The sequence below is a fragment of the Ictidomys tridecemlineatus genome, chromosome X (genome assembly GCF_052094955.1).
Source record: "Ictidomys tridecemlineatus isolate mIctTri1 chromosome X, mIctTri1.hap1, whole genome shotgun sequence".
NCBI classification, from domain to species: Eukaryota; Metazoa; Chordata; class Mammalia; order Rodentia; family Sciuridae; genus Ictidomys; species Ictidomys tridecemlineatus.
This window is the reverse complement of record NC_135493.1, coordinates 95,257,754-95,285,706: the sequence shown is the minus strand read 5'-3', so window position 1 is coordinate 95,285,706 and position 27,953 is coordinate 95,257,754. Positions and strand designations below refer to the sequence as shown.

The window sequence follows — 27,953 nt, the reverse complement described above, 5'->3', positions numbered from 1 at the left end:
TGGCCATGAGGTGAGCAGCTTTGCTCTACCTCATGATTCCTACTGTGATATACTGCCTCACTACAGGCCCAAAGCAATGGTTCCAAGTGACCATGGACAGACACTTCTGAAACTGTGAGCCAAAATGCATCTTTCCTCCTTTAAGTTGTTTTTCTCAGGCATTTTGTCATAATGACAGAAAACTAACACACTTCTTTTCCTGACTTCTCACTTTTGGTTAATGACACCATTGTTGACTAGAATGTCACCTGAGAGTCTTGATTTTTTCCTTAGTATCTATACCTAGTTTCCATACACTGGCGATTTTTCTTTTAACATTTCTTGGATTGGTTATCTTTTCTACTCTTTCTTTGTTCCAACCCTTGTAATCTCTGATCTATTTTATTTCACTGGACCCATAGACTTTACCAGGCTACATATCCCAGGATGAGAGTAAAAATCAGGACCATAATATCTGTCAGAAAACTACCTTTCCTTTGTACTGCCTCCAACCATCTGTTAGGATTTCAGATTCCCTAAAATGGGCTCCACATGGTTTTTGTATTCTCCAGAGGGTGTTTCACATGTGATTGGGGACTTTCCTAGTTTATTTTTGGCTTCTATACAAAAGTTGTCATTTCCCTATTCTTCTATTTTGACTTTCTTCAGTGATACATTGTCATTGTTGTCAAAAACAGTAGATATCTCACTGCCTCTGTATCCCAATGCCCAAGGCCTAGCCCACTGAGCCCAATGAGGTGAAGTCATCACTACTGCTGCCAGAACCAAAGGCATTACTCTTCATCCTTGTGGAGATTATGGATACCAGTGCTTCCAAAGGTCAAATTTATTCTGCCATATAGGTATTTTAACGACCTAGATTTTTTTAAAGATTTTTATTTGTTTCTTAGTGTAGGCCTGTCCCTTCAGGATTTGGGTGTGAATTCACGAAGTCTGGGCCAGAAGGCAATCTGAGTAATAGATATTTTCTTAGAATCATTACCCTCTCTTTTTCTCTTGGATGAACTTGGCACATCTAATTCTCTTTTTTTCCCTTTAAGATTATTATCTCCCAGGATGCACTTTAGTCCCTCAGAAGTACCCTAGGTTGAGCAGTCCCAACCTCTTCTAAAGCCTTTCAAGAAATCAGGCCTGATGCACGGGAAGAACATGGCATATGCTCAGCCTGGGAGGTTTTGGAATGCCAGACCACTCTCCACAGTCCTGACAGAGTCAGTGTTCTAAAGAACAAAGTGGCCTATGTCTAAAACTTCCCAGATTAAAAGCCTTGGTGCATTCCCAAAGTTTTAAATCTTCAGCAAAACAAAGTGGATAAAAACTCTGCAGAACCCAGTCTTAGCCTTCTTCTCCAACATTCCTATGAAACCAGAAATTGTTCCCTAAACATTACAAATTCCTAATGATTGTGTGTTTGTCTGTGAACCACCTGCAGCATCTCAAAGAGCTTAAGAGCATGAGCTATAGGTTCAGACATGTCAACATTCAACATTAAGAAAGTTCCATAACCTCTCTGAACCTTAATTTACAAATCTGAAAAATGAGGATAACAATAATAACCTCTATGGTGGGGTTGAGGTCAGGAATAAACACAATTTTAATAAGCATATATAAGGTTAGTACCTGATACACACAACTACAACAACATAATAAAAAATGAATAGCATAATTCCCTGGAATACTATACTATTTTCATCTTCTTCAACTGCTAAGCAATTATTCATTATCCAAGATCCAGTTGATCAGTTTTATCCATAATAGTTAGCATGTAAAAACAACCCAAGTGTTCATCAATAAGTAAACAAAATATGGCCGATCCATAATTGGAGTAATACTCATAAAAAGGAATAAAGTACTGATATATGCTACAACATGGAGGAACTTTGAAAACATTATGCTCAGTGAAAGAAGCCATACCCAAAAGTTACTTATTTTAGGATTCAATTTATATGAAATGCCCAGGAAAGGTTAATCCTAAAGTAGATTAATGGTTACCAGGGCTTACAAGAAGAGAAGAATGGAAAGTGACTGCTAGTGGGTGTAGGTTTCTTTATGGGATAATGGAAACGTTCTGGAACTAGAAAGAGGTAATGATTGCACTATTTGGTGCTTTAAAACCACTGAATTGAATATTTTAAAAGGATTTATATTGAATGTGTATTTTATCTCAGTTAAAAAAAACAAAAAAAAATACAGTCAATTGAAATGCCATTTTCTGTTTGAAGCCTTCCCCAGGCATAGTCACTTATCATTCTGTGTCCCCAAGGAGCTTGGTACGTACCTTTCCTCACAGTGTCCTTTACTTGATTTGCATGGATTTGCCTTCATTAAATTGAAACTCCCTAAGGGCAGAGGTGCTGCAAATCTGGAAGTTTTTGGTCTGCTCAGTATACTACTTTCTTTTGGGAACTGTTCTTTCCCCACCTGATGGTCTGCTAGCTTACTTGAATTCTCTAAACCACTGACCATAGTGACTGACTTAGGAATGAACATGTGACTCAAACCAGGCCAATTAGAGTGGTCTATGGTAATTGAATTAGGATTGTAAACCATAGAGAACCATGTAAATCTACTACTGTGCAAGTGCCTATTTTTGCCTTTTTGTTGATACAGCTATATAGGAATGAATCCAGTATGGAGGAAGGCAGGAATTAGCCTCTGGGACTAGTTTTCTACCCCTAGATTTTTAGCCATCAAAGACAATTATTTTCAATTTTTAAATTGAAATAGTGTGAGTTGGGATTTAGTTACTGGAAACTGAAGGAATTTGGACAATATAACTGACATTGTACCTTCGTGTTCAGCAAAGCTATCTTGTTGCCTATGAGTAGGCTCTCAAATGATATTTTTGGATGAGTACAGGATATTATTCTCAAGCCCCCTTTGCCTCTTACTATAAGAGTGATGAGGAAGTGGTTAGTAGCAATGATATTTTCTGACTTTTATTTTCTTTTGTTCACTCACAACACTCCCTGACATGGGGAAAGCAGAGAATAGAATAGAATATTTCTCAAACATCTAGCATCATTTAGTGGTTTCCAATGACAGAAGCCAGAGAAGCACACTTGTCTTTCTCTCCTCACTGCCATTTGCTCTCCCTGTTCAGCCTCTTCTGCCCAAACCCAGCTGCTGTTGGAGAGATAGGAAATTTGCTTCTATTATAGGAGGCGAGCAAAGGAAATATTGTCCAAAGTCTGGAATTTACCATTTTCACAATTTCTTAACACTCTGCCCTCTTTTTATTGCATCCTATGGTGGATAACCATTCAGGTGTCCTCCACATTCTAATAGCATCTACTCAGGACAGCTTGGCAATGACCTCTCAAAAGTGGGCCCACAAATCCCCAGGATTCCAACCACTAAACAGACTTTTTCTTAGAATGAAAGCTCATCTACTCTCTCTATATAAGGCACACTCTCCAAGACTCTTATTTTCTTCTGTATCACAAATAAAAGAAATGATATTTATAACTATTTTTAATTTCTCTCTCCTATGGCCACCTGGGAGGGAAGACTCCATTGCTTACTTGACTCCTGGGGCCTCTGCCATCTACTTACAGTTAGAAGGGACAGAAAGGAGAATGGCAGCCATATTTGTACAAACAAAGGAGGGAGGAAGAATGAGACAAACCAGCATATGGGATTGGATGCTAGAATGGAATTGGGGAGGAAAATATGAAATGACAGATTTTCCAAGGAATAGTGAGTGAATTAGATTTTAATTAGCCTTCCTGTATGTTTCATGATAGAATTCCCCCATCACCATCATCTCAAGAGATCATTGGTGCTTGCTTCTAAAGGCTCTTGGTAATTAGATTTTGGGTTCTTTTGGATATATCACAGTGCTGAGACAGAGACTGGCCTCAAGGCAACCCGATTTTATTTGGGTTACTCTTAAAACAATCAGGTTACCAAGGCCTACGGGGTAAATGACCAGTTTTTCTCCAGAGAAAACAAATTGTAAGTGAGATGACTATAATTCATTTAATTTTCTCTTTCAACAATTTCAGAAGTTACCTTTATCTTTTAATTTTAGTGTCCAGAAAAAGAAAAGAATTCAGGATTAAAGCTGGGACACCTGTGTTCACATCCTCAGTCTTCCACTTAGTGACACTGAAAGGTTGAGCAAAGTTTTCAAACTCTGTGTCTCAAGTTTTTCATCTGTAAAATGAAAAAAAATTAATAATACAGCCCATACATGGTATTGGAATAAAATGAGTTCTTATGTGTAAAGAACCTAGGAGATTTCTTGACACTTAGTAAGCACTCCATAAATGTTTGCTATTTTCCAAAATATCTAACTCAGTTCAGAGCATAAAAAGACATTTAAAAATCACATATTTATACTTATGTGTATAAATATGATTATATACACATCACTATGTATATTCATATATGCACTTGTACGTATATGGAGAGAGAGAGAGAGAGAGAGAGAGAGAGAGAGAGAGAGAGAGAGAGAGAGAGATTTGCTTTAGTAATTACCCCAAGAAGTATTGCCAACATTTATTTATTCATTCATTCAATAGATATTTGTAGCACAACTACCATGATCCCATCTAAAATGGAAATATTAACCACGTGCACACCAAGTGTCACAGTTGGTGAAGTCAGCACCATCTCAGAGCTTAGAAAACACTTCATGATGTTAACAGAAACACAAAGAATGATCTGGGGAGAGGATAAGGTAAATTTTCCCTAGAATCCCTGTTCTACCGGCACAATTTTGAATCCAGCAGGTCAATCCACTAGTCCTTTATTCTGTCTGCTTTTCTACCAGTGCAATGGAAATCATCAGAGCAGCTTCGTAAAAGGATTGGGGGGATTTGTGAATTAAAAATGAACTCTTGATGGCTCAAGGATCATCCTCTACATTCCTTAAAATAACCTTGATTTTAAGGCACAGGGATAATGGCAGAGGGCACATTTTCTACGTGCTTTGCATAGGTGTTATAGTTATGTCCCGTTTTCTATTAGCACTCGTTCTGGAGTGCCCTTGGAATTGCCCTGGCTTGCTCTGTGGTCAAGGTGGGCTCTGTCAGTGGGGTACAAAACTACAGTGAAAACTAAAGGGTGAAGATAAGAAAACAGGGGCAAACATTCTGCAAACTCTTGATGTGTTGAAGGCCAGCCGCTTTAAAAATATGTATGTGAAAGGAAAGGAGGTGGATGGGAATAGGAAAGACAGCAGAATGAATCGGACATAACTTTCCTAGTGAAACTCCACATTCATGTACAACCACAAGAATAGGAAGTTATATGCCATGAATGTATGTCAAAATACACTCTACTGTCATGTATAACTAAAAAAAACAAATAAAAATATATATTTATATAAAAATAAAATATGTATATATATATATATATATATATATATCTCCAAATCAGTTCTTTGTTTATCAGCATCCTATCTCTTGGTGTGTTATTCTGGGCATAGAGTTATTGAAAGTGAGTTAGTCTATGCCCAGAGACTAACTCACTTTCAACACATCTCTCAAATGATGACTTCTCTGCCTCTCTTTGTGAGAGCCTCATATACTCAGAAGTCACTTCTGCATGGATAGATCTAGGGTAACTCCTGGCTCTGATTCATCAGAATCAGGCTCAATTTTATGATAGAGAAGATAGAGGGGAAAAATAAGAACTATCTTTATAAAGTTTTGACTGTGGCATCCTCCTGAAGAAGATTGCATGTAGGAAAGCACAACCAATACTGCTTTTGCAATTTCACACCTGTAATGGGCATGTTGGATGGGAAAGGATGGCAGGGGCATTGTTTGCTTTCAGCCAATATTGACAGTGAAACAAATTCAGGGTATCGCCCTGCTTTCAATCAATCCCCCCGCTGTTGCCACTTGTCTTCCTAAAATGAAAATCTCATCTGTGTCATTGCCTTGTGTATGAACTTTTGAAGGTTCCCTTTTGCTTTTGAATTAGAATAGCTTCATATCATTTAGCATGGTGTACCCTTCTAAAGTTACCTCCTGCCATGTATCTTCTCACACCCTGTGATCCACCCAGCTAGGACAACTTGGGAATTCATGGAGACAGTCCTCATGGTGGCTCAGATTGTAGGTTTTGGAACCAGATACTCTTGGTTTGAATCTAAGATCTCACTAGTTGTGAGCTTCAAATGAGTTATTTTCTGTGATTCAGGTTCTTTATCTATAGAGTGGGGAAAATGATACTATTATAAGGCTAATATGAGGAGTAAATAAATTAATGCATATAAAGGATTTAGAATAGTGCCTGACACAAAGCAAGCATCTTAGAAGATGAAATAGCATTGATATTATTTATCAATAATAAATAACACCTCTGCACCTTTGTACATGTAGTTTCCAAAACCTATAGCTCACTCTCCCTCTTCTATGCCCAGAGACTAACTCACTTTCAACACATCTCTCAAATGATGACTTCTCTGATTCTCTTTGCATATCCTTTCATTTGGCACTTATCACAGCAGATTCTCACAGTTTTTCAAAAACATGTCTTTCTCTAAAAGATTGTGACTTTCTTGAGAGCAATAATTATCTTCATTTGGTGTCTGTAGGTCCCAGAAGTTTTGGTGTGAAACAGGTCTCAAAAGTTGAGCCATGCAAAAATTTGTACACAAATGATTATAGCAGCATTATTATAATAGCACAAATGTGTAAACAATCCAAATGTCCACCAACAATGCCAGACACAGTGGCGCATGCCTGTAATCCCAGCTACTTGATTGACTGAGGAAGGAGGATTGCAAGTTCAAGGCCAGCTTCAATAATCTAGCAAAGCCCTTTTTAAAAAAGTAAAAAGGGCTAAGGATGGATTTCTGTGGTAGAGCACCTCTGAGTTCAATTCCTGGTACAAATGATAAAACACAATAAAAACAAACAAGTGTCCACTGACAGATGAATGGATCAATAAAATGTGATGTATTCACACAAGAGAATATTATTTGCTTAGTAATATGATTGAAATACAGACACGTGCTACAACACAGATGAACCTTGAAGACTTCATGCTAACTGAAAGAGGTCATTTGCAAAAAGACCACATATTATAAGATTCCATTCTTACATTATATGAAATGTTCAGAACAGGGAAATCTAGACATAAAGTGGATTTGTGGTTGCTTAGAGCTGGGAGAGGAAATGGGAGAGAAGAGTACAAAACTTCTTTTGACCGTGGTGATGATTTTCATACTCTGAATTCATGACAAACCCTTGAGTTGTATACTTTTAGTGGATGAATTATGTAGTATGTGAATTATATCTTAATAAAATTACCAAAAAGAAGAAGATAATGATTGATCAAATAGGCACATGAGCAACCATGGTTCTGTGTTTTTGTTGAGTGTGAACATGTCTACAAGTCAAATCTCCAGCTGCTGCCTGCCCAAGGAGGGCCCAAGTCTGGCTTTTTTCTTTTTTTTATTGCTATTTCCCTTTTGTCAAGGACTTAATTCTCTGCTTTCTTGGCCCCTTGTTCCCGTTCAGTCTCTCCTCTTCTTTCCTACTTAGATTTTATTTTCCTCCTTCATGTACAATCAACCCCTCGGGACAGTTTGTGTGAGAACATGAAGAGGATGAGAACTTCTTTGGGAAAGTGAAACATAAGAGTCCAAAGGGACCTTGGAAACACCCTTTCCCAGGAACACTTTGTTTTACATTTAAATAAATAGAGGCTCAGAAGGATAGAGGGTTTTTATTTTCCATAAGAGGGATGGAACCCAGGGGTGCTTAAACACTGAGTTACATCCCCAGCCTATTTATTTATTTATTTATTTATTTATTTATAGGTCTCACTAAATTGCTGAGGTTGACCTGAAACTTGGGACCCTCCTGCTTCAGCCTCCTGAATATCTGGGATTACAGATGTGCATGCCCAGCTCCAAGAAGGTTTTGAAATCTCACACATTGAATGTATGCCAGAACTGAAGTTAATCCAAGTCTTTTATCCAGGTGGTACAATTCCTACCACACTGCCTGCCTTCTTTACCTCCTGTGTATCAACCTCTATCCAGCCTGGAATGATCCAAAGGTCAAAACAAATGGAACTATGGGGATCCCAAGTCACATTATAAAAGACCCACTACATATCATGCAATTTCTGTTCATTCTCTTCAAAGAAAATTCCAGATAAGATAACATCTCCTCATGCTGAATTCCAAGATGTTCTTAAAATTTGGTGTTTTTTTTTTTAGACTTTAGTTTTGTTAATGTAGAATACACAATATAGTAGAAGGAACACAGGACTGGGAGTCTGGGGATGTGGACTCAAGTCCACTTAGTCACTAACCAGCTGTGTGACTTGTACAAGGCATTTAACCAAACTGAGTCTCATTTCTTCACTGTAAAGTTAGAGGTCAAATTAGATTACTTCATTGTTTCTTTCCACCTCTTTGTATGGCTCCATAATTTGATTACTATAAGTTGAAATAAAGACATTATCAGCTAAGTCTTAGGGATCTTTTCAATGTAGAAATTTTCTTCCAGGGATAGTTGTGGTAATTGATCCTTACTAGTATGAACAATTTTCAGCAGCATGTGCACACAGGAAAAATTCAAGAAACATTTTTTTTGGTTCAATCTGACTATCATTAAGCTATTTTAGGACATGACTGTAAAGTAATAAGGGAATTAGAACCAAGACACACTAAAGGAAAGCAAGAGATCTATGCCAGGCACCTTCATTTCTTGTTTTAACTCTAACAGCCTTGGAAGGAAAGAATATTCACCCACTACACAGACATGAAAAGTGAGGATTAGAAGCTAACCTAACTTGCTTCAAATCACGTTGAATTATATGGCATTAGGCCTGACTGTCTCCCTTGAGTTGCATTATTTTCTGCCTATTGGCCTTCTAGAACAGCAAGTGTGTAAATAATGGGTTGGGGATGGAAAAGGCCTCTGTCTTTGGAGTTCAGATCCCTGCCATGTTCACAGCTTCTAATGCTTCAGTCGTCTGATAGATGCTTCATCGATTAGGTATGTTCTTGGTCCCAGTTAATTTCTAATTTGAGATAACCTCTGTGTGGCATTGATTGACCTAGTTTGGCTAGGCAGAGTTTGTGGTTTAAATAGGAATTGGAAGAAACCAACCAGATCTCATCAAGAATTAGTGTCTGGAATCCTTGGAGCCACTTGAGCTATTGGTCTGGCTGCAATTGTAGACCTAATATGAGAACTGTTCATGAGAGCTCATCTTATTAAGAAAAGACCCCTTTCCAGAGGATTTTCTAAAATTTGATTTTTTTCTAAAAGTGCCAAAAAATCACCACCCACATATTTTGAATAGTTTTTGTCATCTTGTAGCTTAATCCCAGACCCATCAAGAGACATCAGATGACTTTTAAGGCTCTTGAAATAGTATACACTATTTTGTACATATGAATTCATTTTGAGTGATGGGGGAGAGAATCCATGGCTTTCATTAGAGTTTTAGAGGGTTCAATCAAGAAAAGCTAAAGCTTCCTGGCTGGTGTTACAAAACCTTCCAGGCCCCTATCTCTTAGGGCTATTCTTTTTGCACAGTATGTGACTTCTTTCCCCTCAGGAGAGGAAGACCCAGGCTTCATCAGCCATAGTCCTTCTAGAAGCAGTCTGGTGGGGAATAAGTTTGAAGTCAGACTAATGTTTACTCCAGCCACCATTGAACCACTTCCTATGTGTCTCTGGACAAGTTGCTTAGCTCAGAGTTCATGGTCAGCACATAAATGTGGGTCCATTCTCCCTGATTGTTGAAACTTTGAAATTCTTGGACTCTGATTGTACATTGTTGCTTCCCCATCTTCATGGGGGTACTTTGGCTCTGCCCAAGATTCAGTCACTAAGAGGATTTTGTGATTCAAGTCAGATACTAAGCATGGCTCAAGAACATTACTGGTGAGCTAGACAAAATGGATGTCTTCATAAAATCAAACCTAATATTTAGCTGTTTTCTCATTGACACAAGTATTTAACTATGCACTTTGTAGCACATACTGTTGGTGGCTTGCCTGTGTCTCCTTAACACATGGCATCTTACTGCATGTGCCAGAGCTGCACTACCCAAACACTTTCTCTCAGGCCCTGCTCCTGGGGCAGATTGGAAATGCTGGGGAGTTAACATTCCTGAGAATATTCAGGAATAGTCTAGTACTGTAGCTTTCTCCTCCTGGGTAGAACAATCTTCCATACCATCTCTAATAGCCAAGCCCTGGTTTCCCACTGTGGTAATAGATGAACTCTGTATTGGCCTCTTTCCCCTCCCTGTTTCACTCCTCCACTTAGCAACCACTGGATCATTGCTTCTTGGGATCACCTTCCAAATAAACTACCTGCACCCAAATCCATATCTCAGGGTCAGCTTCTGGGGGAACCTAGCCTAAGATACATTGAAAAACAAATATTTACACATATGTTAATGCATACATAATATTTTATAAATGTTGAGAGAAGAAAATTTTTCATATACAACCTCCTCCCCAACATCAATAAAAAGGCAAATTGAGAAATGTGAGATTTAATATTCCACAGTGGGCTGTCAGCAATTTCAAAGCCCAAAGATGTCTGATAAAACATGTAATTTATTCAACCTCATTTCCTATGATCCTCCAATATTTGCTTAACTGTATTAATACTGCAGGACTCATCTGCCTTAGTTGGAAACCCTCTCCTTAAATTCTTTTTTAAAATTAACTAACAAAAACTTCTAACAAAAATCACTGCCTCTGAAATGTATATCATTCTATATTGTTCCATGCTCTGGAAAGAACACGTGGAAGTAGAGTCCCATATTCCTTATAATATGTAGTAGATTTTTCTTAACACTGTTCTTACCATCCTGTCTGCCCTTCTGCCTTTTAGGAAACCCCCAAGCTTTTCCTTGGTATTTATCTACTTAACAAAAGAGAATTCTGACTCAACTATTTTTTTTTGTCTGTGGCTTCAGTTCTAAATTACCCATCGTTGCAGGATACTTTTCAAAATTTGGGAACTGTCTCCTGAACCAGATCGCTTCCCCTGGGAAATCCAGCCCTAGCTTTTTATGGTTCATGAGGTTGGTATGAGTACATTAGAGTTAGCCCTATGCATGTACTTTTCTAAAGGAGCCAATGATTTTAATACAGAGAAAGAAAGACAGCTGTGGCTTAGATGAGCTTCGGTTTTCCATTTCTCATTCTTTTATCTCTGGCAGTATCCACAAGAGCTTAATGCATGGGCCCCAACACAATCTAAACAAAAGTTTTCTTGATAGGATTGGAGACGTTGAGAATTCCTATAACTCTTTGTAGTATGTGCTTGCGTACTTAGTTGTTTTAGTTAGCTTTATGCATCACTGTGACCAGTTCACTTTACAAGAACAACGGTGAGGAGGAAAAGTTTGTTTTGGCTAGAGATTTCAGCGATTTAGTCCATGGTTGACCAACTCCATAGCTCTGGGCCCCAGGTGAGGCAGAACATGGTAGAAAAACATAGCAGTGGAAGCAGTTTAGGATGTGGCAATGAGGAAGTACAGCTAGCTCTTCTCACCAGGGACAAATACAAACCCCGAAGGCATGCCTTCAGTTACCCATTTCCTTCAGCCCCACTCTCCCTGCAACATTATCTCCCAGTTAATCATAATAATCTATTTTATTATGAGGTTAAAGCTCATAATCTAATTATTTCACCTTTGAATTTTTTGCATTGTCTCACACATGAGTTTCAGGGGAATGACTCACATCTAAACCATAGCATAAGTCAGGAAGTGTTGGGGAGAGAAGGCTGGCAGAAAAGAGCCACAATAAAGCTGTGTTCCTGTTTCTCCCTGTTACATCCAACATGACCCCTCTCAGGCAGTTATAGCCACAAGTCTGCATAACAATGGGCACTATGTAAAATTGTGGATGTGTAACCAACGTGATTCTGCAATCTGCATTTGGGGTAAAATTGGGAGTTCATAACCCACTTCAATCTAATGTATGAAATATGATATGTCAAGAGCTTTGTAATGTTGAGAACAACCAATAAAAAAATAAAAATTAACAAAAAAAAAAACAAATCACCCTCGAACTCAGTGGTTTAAAATAATAATTTATTTCTGTCAAGACAGTGTATGTAGGTTGGCTAGACATTAGCTGATCCAGGCTAGGTTCATCTGGGTTTGGTTGCAGGATGTGGATTGGATCTGAGTCTGCTCCTCTCACTTCTTATGCTTCTTGAACCTGCAAACTATATGTGTTATCTTCTTTTCATGGCAATGGTCAGCACAAGAGGCCAAGCTCATCTCAAGTCTCTGCTTATGTGACATTTGTTAATCTCATTGGCTCAAGCTGCTCACACAGCTAAATCCAAATCCAGGGTCAGGGAAGTACTCTACCCACAATTAGGCTATGCCATGATTGCATATGTAACTGTATAATGACAGAGAACTGAAAAAATGGGGCCCAAAATTCCATCTACCAAATCTCATTATCCAGGCATCCCAGCATTTGGGGTAAGTCTTCTAATGGTACTACCACAGTACCTTAGCATTTTGTGCTCTCTTCTTTGAATCAGCTACTAGGTGGAAAGGCCAAGGCTGAGATTTCTTCATCTTTGATCTCCAAGACATAATAAAGCATAAAGGACCAAAGCAATCCAGTGTGAGCACATGAATGCTCACTAAATAGGGTCTTCTGAAGAGAATAGACTGGAATTCAGATAATTAGATATTTCCCCTTAATACAGTATGTATAAAGTACCTACAAGTTTCATTTGAATCTTCTTACATTCACAGTAAGATGTGATTTTAAATCATCTATCAACTAATCTTTCTTTTAAACATGAGATATTTGAATGGCAACATAGAAGAATCATTGTTAATGTTGACTTTCCCAGTCTAATCTCATTGTTCAATTTGGACCCAAACTCTCTTTTTATTCCCATTTGGTAAGACCTATCATTCTTTACTCCTAAATGCCAAAATTACGTAGTTTAGCCTTTTTCTTTTATATTTTTGCAACTCTTTGATCATTTCAAATTTTTTTCTAAACCATACATTATATATATCCCAGACAGCTTTGATACCTAGTTCAATGATAACATATGATTCACCCACTCCCATATTGTTTTGCATAATCTATATACCCTTAATAGTCTAATGGTTGCATTTAGAATAACTGATTACATACCAGGCACTCAGCTCTGTCATATGCATTATCCCAATATCTGATGAGAAGGCTGAGGATGGCATGTGCTGGGGACTTCCTCTAGCTAGAGTGATGCTTTCAGACCCGTGACTGTCTTATTCCAAGCCCAAACACTTAACAACTCCATAATATTGCCATTTGATTTCCACAGTGTTGGCACGGGTGTGGACCATGAGACAGGAGACCTCAATTCATGTTCTTCTCCCTTTGTGATTCACTTTGTGACCACAGGTAAAGCACTGGACTTTTGTGAGCCTCAGTTATTCCCTTTGTAAGTAGAGGCTTATTTACCATGCAAGTGAGTTGTATGTAGAAACATCTTAGAAATGCAGCATCTCCCTTAAATCCTAAGGATTCTTTATTATATTATCTTCTTGTGTCCCTAAACTCCTGTACTGCTCATCCTTCCATCAGCAGTGAACCTCATTCTTTGTTTCCTCTCTACATTGACTGACAAGGCACATTTGGTCTTCTGTCCTGAGAAATTTCATTTCCCTTGAGCCTTCCTATTTGTTTGTTGAACAAACCACACATCACTAGCGATGTCATATTCCCAGGCTTTCTCGATATTTCTTGATTAATTTCCCCCTTGTCCTTGTGGCTTCACTGTTTTCCCAGGCTCTCCCTTCAGAAAAGCTGCAGACTGTGTCTGATTGTATCTACACTTGCTGAAAGCCAAATGGGAATTCAAGAGTTTCAGATTTTTAAAAAGTTGGTATTTTATCTAATTGGCACCAAATATTTGATTATTTTAAAAAGATAGCAGTCTCATTAAAAAAAATCAGCCCAAGTTTCAGCCTTATGATTGCTCTTTCCATTTCTCACTTCCTGGGAATACAACGGTGAGACCAAATAAATACACTTCCTGCCCTCTATTTTATAGTTTCACTGTGTGTGTGTGTGTGTGTGTGTGTGTGTGTGTGTGTGTCTGAATTGGTGCTAAGTCTTTTTACTTAACTTGTCTTGGCCTAATAAGAAAATTACAAAGGCAGACATTATATGTAAATGAAGTATTTGTGCTGAATGCACATTGCTGGAGCTAAGGTTTCCTAGTAATTTGAAAATAATTTGCAAAGAACTGGGAAAATAAAGCCATTGTTTGACCTATGGCTGTGCAGGCATAATGTCCCCTCTTCATACTCGTAGTGCCAGTTGCAGTTTAGTTTCAGCAAAACAATATCATCCATTATTTTAAATGAATGTTGTTCATTAGAATTATACTAGTGTACAGTTCTATTTATGTTAATTTGTAGATGTTTAAGGGCTTCAAAGATGAAGACAGTCAAGCTATAATATAAGGAATTTGTGACCTTGTGTTTGCATGTAATAAACAATATTTCCATTAAGTATTTTTTATTTAAGTGTTAACATTGAAGAAAAATTTTTTTTCTTGGAAAAGGTCTGTACATTATTCAAACACAAAAGCTTTGTATTTTTCTCTGAGCCATCACCTCTAGAGAATAACAGCAATGGTATCTCCCTGTTCCTGTGTGCTGTCACCTCGGTGGGTCTAGAGAAATGATCTGAATTTCTCAGAATTTAAAGTATCTTTGAAATCTCTGGCTATATCTCAAAAGTTGTTTTTGGCCAGGTGTGGTGGTGCACGTATATAATCCCAGTGACACAGGAGGCTGAGGCAGGAGGATCACAAGCTTGACTTCAGCCTCAGCAACTTAGTAAGGCCCTCAGCAATTTAGCAAGATCCTGTCTCAGATAGATAGATAGATAGATAGATAGATAGATAGATAGATAGATAGATAGATAGATAGATAGGGCTGGAGATATTGTTCAGTGGCAAAGCACCCCTGGGTGAAATCCAAAAAACAAAAACAAAACAAAACAAACAAAAATATAGTTTTTGAAAAGTTCATCTTCATATATAATGGATTCACATTATACATTCATTTAAATTATCCGAGCTTAACTATGTATATTAGGCATCCCTACCTGGAAAAGTAAAGGAGGGGACAGACACACACATACCCAGGTAGGTACACAGAGAGAGAGATTACCATTTGAGAATACCATTAATTAAAGAACACCTCCTGTGCATTATTTCAAATTCTTCTCTGGCCCCACATCTTGCTCATCTCCCGCTGCAACAACCAGTTCCACGCTGGTTTTGACTGACTTTAAGCCGATGCACTGAGACAGTGCCTCTGTCTTCCTGGGATCCTGAAGTGTACCTGTCTCAGGCTTCCTCTGATGCTGTGGTGTGGGACACTTGCGAGGACCCACTCATGCATGCACTGTGAAGAAATGCAGTGGAGCAAATGCCCTTAGATTACCCTTGATCAGAGAGGGTGGAGCTCAAAAGATGAATGTTTCCTTCTTTGTCTCATAGGCAGGCAGTTCTGAGGTATATATGTCATAAGGCTCTAAAGAAAGTCCAGTATTTGTCACCTGTCATGGTTGCCAACTCTTTAATGCATCCTTATTAAGGCTCACCCTCCTTCCCTGTTTTATTCCATTTTTTCTCTACTTCTGCTTCCAATAAACTAACTGCATGCAAACCTTTGTCTCAGGCTCTGTTTCCTAAGGCTAAGACAGTTGCTAAAAACAAGTCAGCCATTTAATCTGGTGCTCAACTACAGAAAATATTTTTAAATATAATAGGTTCATTCTCTTTAAAAATTTTGATTGGTGGTGCTTTTTAGTTACACATGACAGTGAGGTCCATTTATTCTTTTATTATATGTTCTCTATTTTTACTATATACACTTATATTGTATATAATACAGTTACCTATTACTATAAATAATATACAAATACACATGCATATTGTTGAATGTTGAATAATATACAATACACATGCACACTCATCCATTACAGAGTTGCAAACTCAAAAACATGTGTATGGTATTTTAGGGGATCTCTTAAGAGATTTTTCATAGGAAGTTGAATATTGCTTACATACTGGATTTAGACTCCCCCAAACATGTTATGGCTCAACTCCATTTGCATTTAATATAAACTTGGCTAGTGGGACTGTAAAGTGGTAGAACCACTTTGGCCACTTCTTATAAACTGAAACCTAGATTTACCACAAGACCTAGCAATCCCTCTCCTGGAAATTTACCCAAGAAAAATAAAAATGTGTCCACACGGAGACTTGTATAAAAAATGCTCTGTAGTCGGACGCAATGGCTGTAATCTCAGTGGCTCGGGAGGCTGAGGCAGAAGGATCATGAGTTCAAAGCCAGCTTCAGCAATTTAGTGAAGCCATAAGCAACTCAGCAAGACCCTGTCTCTAAATAAAATATATTTAAAAAGGGCTATGGATGGGGCTCAGTGGTTAAGTGCCCCTGGGTTCAGTCCCTGGTACAAACAAAAAATAAAAACCAAAAAACTAGAGGCTTAATAATAGCCAAATCTTGAAGCAACCTAAAAGTTCACCAATGGAGAATGGTTCAAAAATTTGTACAATGAAATACTAGGCAACAAGAAGAAAAGAAAAATAAACTGATGCAAAAAACAACATAGATGAATATCAAAGCTATTATGGCTAAAGAAGCCAGGAACAAAAGAGCACATACTGCATGATTCTATTTCAACAAACCTTTAAAAAGAAAAACAATCTACCTTGCAGTGACAATAAGCAGCTCAGTGACCACTTGGGGCTGCAAGAGGTATTAACTGTGAAGGGGCCAGAAGTAAAATCTGGAGGATGATGAAAATATTCATTTTTGTGTGATTTAAAAAAATTTTTGTTTGTTTTATTTTTTTTAGATATACGTGACAGTAGAATGCATTTTGATGTATTATACATACATGGAGTATAACTTTTTCTATTTAGGATTCAATTCTTGCAGTAATATTCTTTATCTTGATTGTGCAATCTTTGTACACATTCATACATTTGCTAAAATTCATGCACACCAGAGTTTTGTTTTATATTTCACAAAGTTGATTTTTAAAATGGAAACGTTTCCAAATTATTAAGGGGCAACATTTAAAGTACTTGTTACAAAGAGCAATATTTTGGCAGGATGTGTGGTGTTTATCCATCCATACTATTGCCTTCCCTTGTTTCAGAAACAGGCCTACTGCTTACCTACATCTTCCCAAGTGACAAAACTAGTGGCCAAGATCATGGGTCCTCTACTCCTTTGATGCCAATTTACTTCCTGGATTTCTCATTGCCATCTTTGGAACTGATTTAACAGAACACAGATCTTTAACTGGTTGCTTTGGGGACTAAAGTTGAAAACTTCATTTCAATCCAGATCTGGCATGGGTAGGGTGTACATTTAAATTTGTACCAGGGATTGAACCCAGGGGTGCTCAGCCACCAAGCCACATCTCCATCCCTTTTTTATATTTTATTTAGAGATAAGATCTTGCTGAGTTGCTCAGGGCCTCACTAAATTGCTGAGGCTGGCTTTGAACTTGTGATCCTCCTGCCTTAGCCTCCCAAGTATACCTGTATTTTAAAACCCAAACTTTATGATTAATCAGGATTAATCTTAATCAGTTTCCTAAAATTGTCATTCTAGACCAGCTGTATTTCGTGGGAGTCCTCAAACCCAGAATACCTTATTCCCGTGCTCTTTGCTGTTGTGTGTATTTGCAAAGACTGCTGACAGCTAGCGGCTGCCTCATTAGAATTCACTGGGTGAGCTGATTCTCCATTTAACTGATGAGGGAATTCTTGTACTGAGGGGCCTGGGGAGAGCTTCATTCTGTCAGAAAGCTGCTTTCTCCGTTTTTTTTTTGCTATTGGGTGGAGGGATGGCTGGTGCCCAATCCAAAATGGCCTGTATAGGAAGCACCAGGAAACCCCAAATCACTCCCCCCACTAAGAAACAGGAAAAATCATTTCCAAGATCCACTTATTTTGGCATGTCACACACACACACACACACACACACACACACACACACACACCAAATCTTCCTTTTGAAAAATGACAACTATACTTTATTCCTCTTAGAAAACAAAAGTCTTATGTCAAGTTTGCACTCTTTTCCTCCTAAAAGCTCCTTACACATAGGAATTTTGGTACTTCACTAAAGGGGATGGAGGGAAGAGAGAATGTTTCTTTAGGTCACATTGAAGCTTTAACATTCCCCTGTGTTCACACCATAGAAAATTGCTTCCTACTGTTGATTTGCCAGATATTTACAAGCAAGAACTGGGCTTCTCTTGTAACTTCATGCATTAAACTTCACAAATCCAAGAAGTCTTCAAGACTGTCAAGTAAAAGTCCTTTGTTTTATAGAGCCAGAAGCCAACAGACGATATGACAAGTCCCTCAGTTGGAGAACAGAAGATTCCTTGAGCTCCATTCTGATCCAAGATCTTGAAGACCACATTTCTACTCAGGAAGGTTGAACTTTCCCAATAATTCCTGGTTCTAGACTCTAAAGTAATTGCTACCCTTTGCTTATTTGTGTTTAGCAAGGTTTGAGTCAAATTAGTTTATGAATGATGGCATGGCATATTGTACATGGGATGTGTGCAGAATGATTTATCAGCCTCCAAGGAGATTGAGCTGTGGTCTCAGAATCCCTGAAAGGCTTTCCCCTGTACTTGCAGCTGTTTAGGACAGGGTCTATTTTCCGTGAAATGACAGGAGGAATCACATGATGGTTTTCTTCAGAAGAAGAAGCTGAGTAGTCTATTATAATCTAAGTGAAGTAAAGAGTGAGGGAAGGTTGGTGGAGAGGCTAGGGATATGAAGAGTGCAGGTGATGCCCGCTCTGTTTCTAAGAAGGCTTTCATCTTCTCTAAGTTCCTCTTTCATTGTTTTCTTTTTTGTTTCCAAATGAAAAGAGACATATGTTGGTTATAAAAAAATCAGACAATAAAAATGCTAGTATTTTTTTTTACTAGTTATATATCACTATGTAAAAAACCACCCCAAATTTAACAGCTCAAAAAAATGCATTTTGCTTTTGAATCTGCAATGTAGGTATGGCTTGGAAGGGACAATATACCTCTTCTTGAGATACCTGGAAATGATCAAAGGTCTAGGAGCTGGTTGAATACTTCTTTCTTATTTTCCATGTGATTTCATGGTCTTTCCATGTACTCATTTTTAGTCTTCTTTCCTGTGTGTAGTCAGATTCCTTACATGATACCTGGCTTCCACCACAGCAAGCATCGTAAGAGACCTGAGCAGAAGCTTCAAAGTGTTTCATGACATAGCCTTGGAAATTCCAGAACATTGCTTCCACTGCATGCTATGGGTCAATCCAGTCACTAAGGTGAGCCCCAATGCAACAAATAGGGCATTAGACTTCACCTGTTGGAGAAGTAGCAAAGAATTTTTGATCATCTTCAATGTTCCCTAAGGCCATACCCACAAATGCTTAATCACATTCATTAAGAGGTGAACTCTTTTAACATTATGGTGTGTATTTGAGCATTTGTACCCTCTGAAAGTGGAACTACCATTATTCCACATGCAGGAATCTCTGCATTTGGATCTGGCTTATATTTCATTTTTGTTTTGTTGGGCTGTGCTAAGAATTAGAGAGAGAGACACATACTGGCAATTCTGAAATTTTGCTACAAAATTTGTAGTCTCCATCCTTAAAGATATTCTCCAGTGGTGTGGTTCCCATTATTAGTAGCTATGTACTACAAAATCCACAATGAGTGTTCATAGTGCTCATGGTCATTATATTCTGACTAACCCGGACAGCAATAATCACATACATTATCTCATTTTGTATTCTCAGTTGCCCCATAATAACAGTACAGTAGAATTGCACTGTACCTGCTAAGGCAAATTCAATTGAAAGTACTTTGATTCTTATTATTCAGATAAGTTCAGAGAGGTTAGGCAACTTACCAAGGTCATTTTGTTAGTGGCTGAAAAGCCCAGCTTCAAGTCCTAGTCAATCTTGTACCCCAAAACTCATGCCTTGCACCCCTTCCAGTCATTGTAATTTTATAAAAGATGAAAACTAAAGATCAGAAAGTCATCTATCATGTATCATTTCCCAGAGTAGTTGCGACAGGCAAAGAAACATGACCATGCAGTTCCCATATTCTGGAGTGTTACCCTCTCATGAAGTGTTTGTGTTGCCTATAGCAACTAAGTTTACTCCTGCTTCCACTTACAGGAACTACTTCCACAGACTTAGCATCTTGAGTAATATAATAGCAGTGAGTAGAGAGGGCTGGGAAAAAAATCCAGTGGATTTTCTAGTACCCAAAAAGATAAACTGAGAACAACTGGATCCTAAATTTGAAACATGATTTCAAGCCACCATGACTGGGTAGATTTTTGTATTAATTGCAACACCCTTTCCATTAAAATTATGAAGAAGCTACAGATACATCATTGGATTGATTCTGGAACAGGTTCCCTTTATCTCTTGTCATTTGTTTCTGCATTTGGCTTTGGCTCTACTTAACATTCACATATTATTAGTCCCATCCAGGCAGAAGCTGGACTGGTTACAGACCACTGACAAGTTGAACCATTGAGATCAGGCACTTTCTGGCCCTTAATTAGTAACTGTGAGATGCCCAGAGCACAGACACTCTGCCTTATTCTGCATGAAAATTTCCGACTGTGTTTCCATTGTCCTAGATCTTTCTGTTCCCCTGGAATCTTGCTTAAATCCATGCAGGGCTGGAGTGTAGCCCTCAGTGCAGCCACAGTCTACAAAGGCAATGAACTCAGCTGGAGCCTGTTGAAAAATGCTTTCTAGAAAAATGTCTACTGCCTGTGGATGTTTATAAATGGCCTTGACCCATGAATCAGTGCTAAGATGGAATGACTTTTGGTAGATATCTTGGGCTTTAAGAAAAGAAAACTTCAGTCCAGAATGCTGTCTTGGAGGGCTTTCTCCATTAGTCATTAATCCTTTAACTTATACCTTCTTCTTTTGTTTTTTCATTCATTCAATAAGCATTTCTTTTGAGATCTTCTATTCTAGAAACTTATCGCTTCTTGGCCTTTTGGCTAAGATCAAGTGTAGTATCTAGGAACTGACTAGATATGCTAGGATATTCAAGACCAAATAGAAATTGGTCCTGGATCTACTCCCTGGGAGCTGAGCTTTTAGGTAATTCATTGTCCTTTTCTTCTTTTCTCTCCTAGTCTCTTCTCCCTGCACATTTTTACAGAAGTTGATTTACTTAGGTTTTGTTAAAATATTAAAATCACTCTAAATTTCAATGATCAGTCTTTCAAGTTATAAGTTTATTCTTATTTCAAATTAGCTTGTTATTTATTCCTATTATCTTTATTTTAAATATTTTTAGTTGTAGATGGATACACTATTTTATTTCTGTATTTTTTTTAATGTAGTGCTGAGGATCGAACTCAGTGCCTCATGCATGCTAAGCACTCTGCTGCTGAGCTACAGCCCAGCCCCTATTCATATTCTCTTTTAAGTTCATTATAGTGCCTATTTATTCTTTCTCCTCTTCAATCATCTTCAGGATCTTTATTTCATATTTCTTCCAAGTTTTCTATTTTTTCCTGTGGTCAGCTTGTATTCTTCCTCTGTCCTGCATTTGTTGCTAACTATCACTTATAGTATTGCATTTCCTTGTGTATCTAGAAATTTATTTTATTGCAAGATTATCTTTGGCTTTTGTTTTATTCTGTGGGAGTCCTCAGATTTCACATTGGTTTTGCCGAGACCCTAGGGTTTCCTAGGTTCTGGTTCAGTTTTTAGAATAATATCTCCATTGGAATTTTCTATACCCATGGGAAGTGTTAATTGAGACTTCACATCTACAAGAAATAGAGTTTTTTTAAAAAGTTATTTATAGGTTTTAAAAAATTTTATCTGCTTAAATCTCCACAGAAAATATCATTATTGCTTCACTGAGCCAGTGGAATGACTAATTCTGTACCCTTTTTGTGAGCAGGATGTTTCTGAGTCTCCAAACTCATGCAGGTGACTTCATTAGCTCTCACTTTGTGTGGGCCTGAGGCTACTGCTTCTGTGTGTGGAGGGGTGTCAAAACCCTTGTCCCATTCTCTGGAGCCTGTATCTGGGCTGAAGTCTTTGAGGGACACCATGATACCTGCATGTATTTACTGTTTTGCTTTTGTTTTCTTCTTCTCATCCGGAACTTCTGACATTTCTCTTTATTTTATGGCAAACATTGTGCTTTTGTTTTTAAATTTGATGGTGGGGGGGGGGAGGAGAAATACTGTAGTTTATCTAGATCTTCTATGTGTTGTAGCAGGAAACTTTTATTTAGTTCTTGATATTTTTGGGACATATTTTGAGTACCTATGTCATTTCAGGCACTGTGGCATCTCTTGAAGCCTATGTCCTTTTTCAACATGTTTCATTACAAACAAATTAGAAGGCACAGTGGCTAGTACTGCTGGAGACAGATACAATGACACCAATAAACAGTGGTAAGAGCCAATAATTGGAAAGAGGTAGAAAAAAAAATCTGTTAATGACAGAGACACTCAAAAAACATGATGTTCTGGGGCAAAAGAGTGTGAATAAATGTACTGGCACACCTATATTGCACGGTAACCTCACTGTATTACATCACAGAATAATAGCTAATGTGCACATATTAAGAAATCTTCCCCTAGTGGAAACTGGAGCTGCTGTTGACATTATCTGTTTACAGCCTTTTGATATTATATATCAGGCACTTAGGAGTATGAGAGTACATATGACTAGGTATGTTGGGGAAGGGGATTGTGCATGGAGTCAGTGGTGGGGAAATGTTAATGAGTCACCAGGGAGAACATGGGTGGGAATGATCTGTTGATCATTCACTGAACTTGGGTAGTGTTAGTCATATCTGTCCTGAAAATGAACTGAGAACTAGCTGTTTACCATTGCCTGGAAACTGGAATTGAGTGGGATGTTCAATATGAACACCAGTTTTAAAATGGCAAGAGATGTAATTGGAGGTTGACAATTACATCTGTTGTAAAAAGAGCTGAAGGTAGTCTCTTGGCTTCTACAGAACATGGCAAAGCTACCATTAAAAGACCCAAGCTGTAGATGGGTGTGGTGGTGTGCACCTGTAATCCTAGTGACTTGGCAGGCTGAGGCAGGAGGATTGCAAGTTCCAGGCCAGCCTCAGGAACTTGGTGAGGCTCTAAGCAACTTACTGAGACCCCATCTCAATATAAAAAAAAATTAAAGGGCTAGGGATGTGGCTTTGTGGTAAAATGCCTCTGGGTTCAACACCCAGTACCAAACAAAAACAAAACAAAACAAACAAACAAAAACCAGGCTACCAACAAGCCTGGGATTTTAGCTTATAAAAATAGGCAAGATTGTCTAGCTTCACCCGAGGCCTGAAATAGCCTTGTCATTTACAAGCAAGTGTTTTGGGGCAACTAGAACAACACAGGCAGAAGGAGTCAATAGGCAAGACTTCCAGAGGCCAAAGAATCATCAACCTTTATGGGAGCAAAGATGATACCTGCTGAGGCATTGGCAGTCGGCGTAACAGTGCCTTTTTTGGCTGGGGCAAGGACTAGAGGAAAATACTCCTGGTTTTAGCTGCTACAGAAGACATGAATGGTGCTCTTCTGAGACTGAGAGGAAGCTGAGGAGGGTGCCAAACTCTCATGGAGAGAGAAGGAGAAAGAAAGCTACATTGGGACTTGAGCTGGTGATCAGGCTGGGTTAGCTCTAAGTGAACTTTTAAAGTGGAGGAAGATTGTTTCCAGCAACTTCCTTTCTTGCACCTCCTTTTATCCCTTAGGGCCCCCTCTTCCTATCCTTAGCTCAATTCCTTCAGTTTTTCTCTGGCTGTATTAAACTACTCTCAAGCTCCATCACTTCAGTGTTTCAGAAGTAGATGTCAAATCCAGGGAAAATGTTGCAGCATCCATTTTATTTAACATTGTGTCGAAATTGGCAGTGGGCCTGCAGTGAGTGAAGGGGAGAATGGGAGGTGAGAATGTGGAGATGATAAAGATATTTCATGTAATGTTCGAGAGGACAGTTGCTTCTACCAGCTATCGGAGAGCTGGGACACTAAGGCCCTGAGTTCAGCTTGATTTTAAGTGGGGCTGCTTCCTTCCCTAAAAACCTGTCCTAGTGGACAACTCAGAAATATAGTAGCATATAATTAACTTTTCCTCTTGAGGAAGACATGACCCAGAGACCACAAAGATGTGTATCTCCCCTTTCTGGGTACTAGGTCTCATTAGATGCTAATTATTTACCCCTTACGTAAATTAATTCTATTTTTTATGTTTTATGAAGCAATATATGTATATATATACATATATTGCTTCTTAAGACAATATATATATATATATATATATATATATACACATAGTGGGTCAGATTAGATTGTAGATTGTTTTGTATTTCAATTTTGCCACTTAAAATAAGCCAATTGAGAGGGTTTACCACATAATGAAAAAAATAGAATTTATGACTTGACAGGTATATTTTGCTTATACCTATCAACTCATATATTTACATCAATCTAAAATTACTCATTATAGTCCAAAAGGAATCAACAACAACAACTGGAAACAGCTGAAATATCCATTATTAGATAACTAGTTAAATAAAGTATGGTGTTTCATACAATGGAAAACTATTCAACAATAAGAATGAATGAGCTACTGTTGATATATACAATGGTTAACTCAAAGGATTAGGGATAGGGATTTTCAGGGAAGGAAAATGATGGAACTTTCTGGGTGATGTTCTTCATCTTGATAGTGACTTAGGTTGATTAGTTTTATGTCTTTGTGCGTTTCATCAAATGGCATACTTAAAATGTATGTGTGCATATGATATATGTATATATATATTTATATATTATTAACTTGTTAATGAAATGCATGTAGATGTATTTGGGGAGAAGTGAATTGATGTCTTTAACTCATTTTGGGAGGCATTCAAAATAAGATGGAGTGGTGAATGGAGAGATAAAGGGATGCACACAGAAGAAAGCAAATGTAGCAAAATGTTCACTGTAGAATTCTGATGGTTGGGTATGTGAGTGTTCACTATAAACTTCTCCAACTTTCTGTACACTTGAAAAATTTTCATATTAAATGGAGAAAAGTTAACCCAATTCAAAATGAGCCTCACTCATGGAGAGTTTGTGTCTGGAATCTGAACCCGTCCATGAGTGAGTGGGCCATCATTGCTAGGCCTCAGTGATTGCCGCCTCCTCTTCCTGGCTGTCATCTTTAGATTCCAGGTTATTCTTTTCAACCACCTGGGAAGCCTCTTTAAGCCAGTTTTTAACATCAGGCCAGCCTGGGGTCATCTTTCATGCCTACTCTTTGTCTGGTAGAGCTATAGTTAACTTACCAATATACACTGTTGAATGGAAATTACGGGAAGCTACTTATGATTACAAATATTTCCTTGGAAGCTAACTGTGATTACTCTTGATTGCATAACTAGAGATAGACAGGGACTTTGAGCTTGACAAATATCCCTCCTTCCCTAACCTCTCTCCTGAACTTCCCTGAATTTGTCGAGACACAATCTCTTACCCAAATTGTAATGTAAAACCAGAAAGCATACATTTTCTGACATTGACATTCCCATTTCACAACTACATTTGGCCAGAGGCTCAGCTGCCATTTTCCTGCAGGTTCACACCCCTCTATGTGGGCTGGGCTGACACCACATGACCTCTCCACCATTGCAATCTCTTGCACATGTACATTACACAGAATGTCAACTATAGGTCAAAAGAGGCTGCCAAGAAAACATTTAAAAAAAAATCTTCCTTCTTCTCCAATGCTTGTTAGCTTGAAAGCAGAATGCTGCATTTAATAGTTTCTCATTGCTTTCTTAAAACTTTTGTGCAGTGCAAGGAGACATAAATAAATGAACACATGAGTTAACCCTTTGTTTTGGAGCAGGGAATTGTGTAAGCTAACACCTGCCATAATAAAAAAAGTTGTTTTTCACCAAACAGTCTTGTTGAGATGGAGGAAACTAATTTATTTGATCTCATCTGGGCCAAAGTCACTTGGAGAGAAAGCTGATGGACCATATCTCACCTTCTAAGGTAATTAGAAAGTATTTGTGGTGACAGTTAAGATGTGACCTGAGTGCCTCTTTTTTCTGAGTATCAGCCTAGGTCTTGGAAGGAAAGCTGTGTCTCACTAAGGAGGGCTGAATACATTTGCATTAACACCTAAGAATACACATGAAGCCCTGTTTGGTGACTGGGTATCTCTGTATTCATTTATGTGACATATATTTATCGAGCACCTACTATGTGCTGGGCATAGTTCTTGGGCTCTCAGATCCTGGTGTGTGGCCCTTTATGTGGCTCTACTATTTTCATGTAGTTCAGCTCTTTTGTCTGGCTTTTGCACTTTGGGCTAGGCTTTGTTTTATTTACCCCAACAGCTTTTTCACCTGTTTGTTTCTCTGGGTGAGTTAGCATGCTTATCATGGTTGATTAAATGAAAATATTCTGTGACTGTGAGTAAAGCAAAGAAATGACCCTATGATAGGCCCTTGGAAGATGGCAGAAGCTGCAGCAGTGGCCTTGTGTTCCTGCTATGTGGCAGCTGCTAATTCTCTCTTGCAAAGTCAAATGGTACCTGGTGCCAATGCAAGAGGTTTCAAGCTCTGGGAAGAAATGAACTTTCTTTGCCATAACTTTGGATTTTGAGGAGCTACCTACAGTTGGCCAGTCATCTGGCATGCCATGAACACATATTGTTGGTTTATTTAGATGGTGTTTAGTATCCTTTATATCTTCTATATATGTCTTCCTAGATGAAGTGCCTTAAGTTCATTTTCTGAAAGCAGTTGGCTAAGGTTGTGAGAATGTGGCCTTGTATTCAAGCCTGGGATCTGAGAATGACCAGACTCCCCAGGTGAGAAACTTTTAAGCCTTCTTATTATTTTATATTCTTCTTTCTTTGTTTACCTACTCCACACTTTCCCAGAAAAGCCAATCAACAGCGATGCAAAGGACAATCATTAGCTGGCTGCAAACTAAAATCAGAGAAATGCTTGAAATCTTCTCTCAAGAACCTAGCTCCCTTCAATCCAACTTCATGTGCTCAAAAAATGTTTGATAAAATTCAGTGTCTTTCATTAGCTCTGAGCTTACTTAACTCAAAGCATTCATAACTTCTGTGTACATTGGTGTATGTTCTAGTGCATGCATGAAGAATGATTTTAAACTTATAAATGAAAAATAAGAGTAATTCAACATAAAGTAATGGTAACCATGAAATATCAAAGGCACTGATGTGGAATGTTATTGTTTGTATCAGTTAGCTTTTGGTGTGTAACAAATCAATCCAGAATTAAGTGACTTAAAGCAACAACCAGTTATTTGCCTAAGATTCTGCAGCTTCTGCTGTGAGCTAACTTAGTTGGTACTGGATAATTTAGGATAGATAACCTCACTCAAATGTCTGGAGCCTCGCTGAGGTTGGCTGGACTATTAGGATTGCCAGAGCCTCTCTTTCTACATAATATCTCATTCTCCAGTAGTCCCTTCTGGGCTTCTTTATGTGATAGCGGAAAACTTTCCAGCAGGAAGAAAGGGTTAGACCAATGTGCAAGTATTTCTCAAGTCTGTGTTTACATTATATTTGCTTATGTCCCATTGGCCAAAGCAAGTCAAGTGGCCAGGCTTGAGATTTGGTGGGTAAAGAAAAGGCTCAATCTGTTTGCTGGGGGAGCTGCAAAATATTTGTGGTTATTTATTTACAATCCACTACAACATAGGGAGTAAGCCCAAGTTTTAGGGATGGAAGGCACAATCAGACAACAGTGCATCTGTTTAACAGAAAAATGACCTTGGGCAATCATCTATCTATTCTGAATCTCAGTTTTCTCTTCTGAATATAGAGTAGTGATTATCATGAGCTTATCTTCATACAAATACCATGGTGGACATTATTTAT

The 27,953-nt window shown here is 38.3% G+C and overlaps 1 pseudogene; it reads left to right on the top strand.

The window, feature by feature from the left end:
* Positions 1–21,036: 21,036 nt before the first annotated feature.
* Positions 21,037–21,142, top strand: LOC120891241 (U2 spliceosomal RNA; annotated as a pseudogene).
* The last annotated feature ends 6,811 nt before the right edge of the window (positions 21,143–27,953 follow it).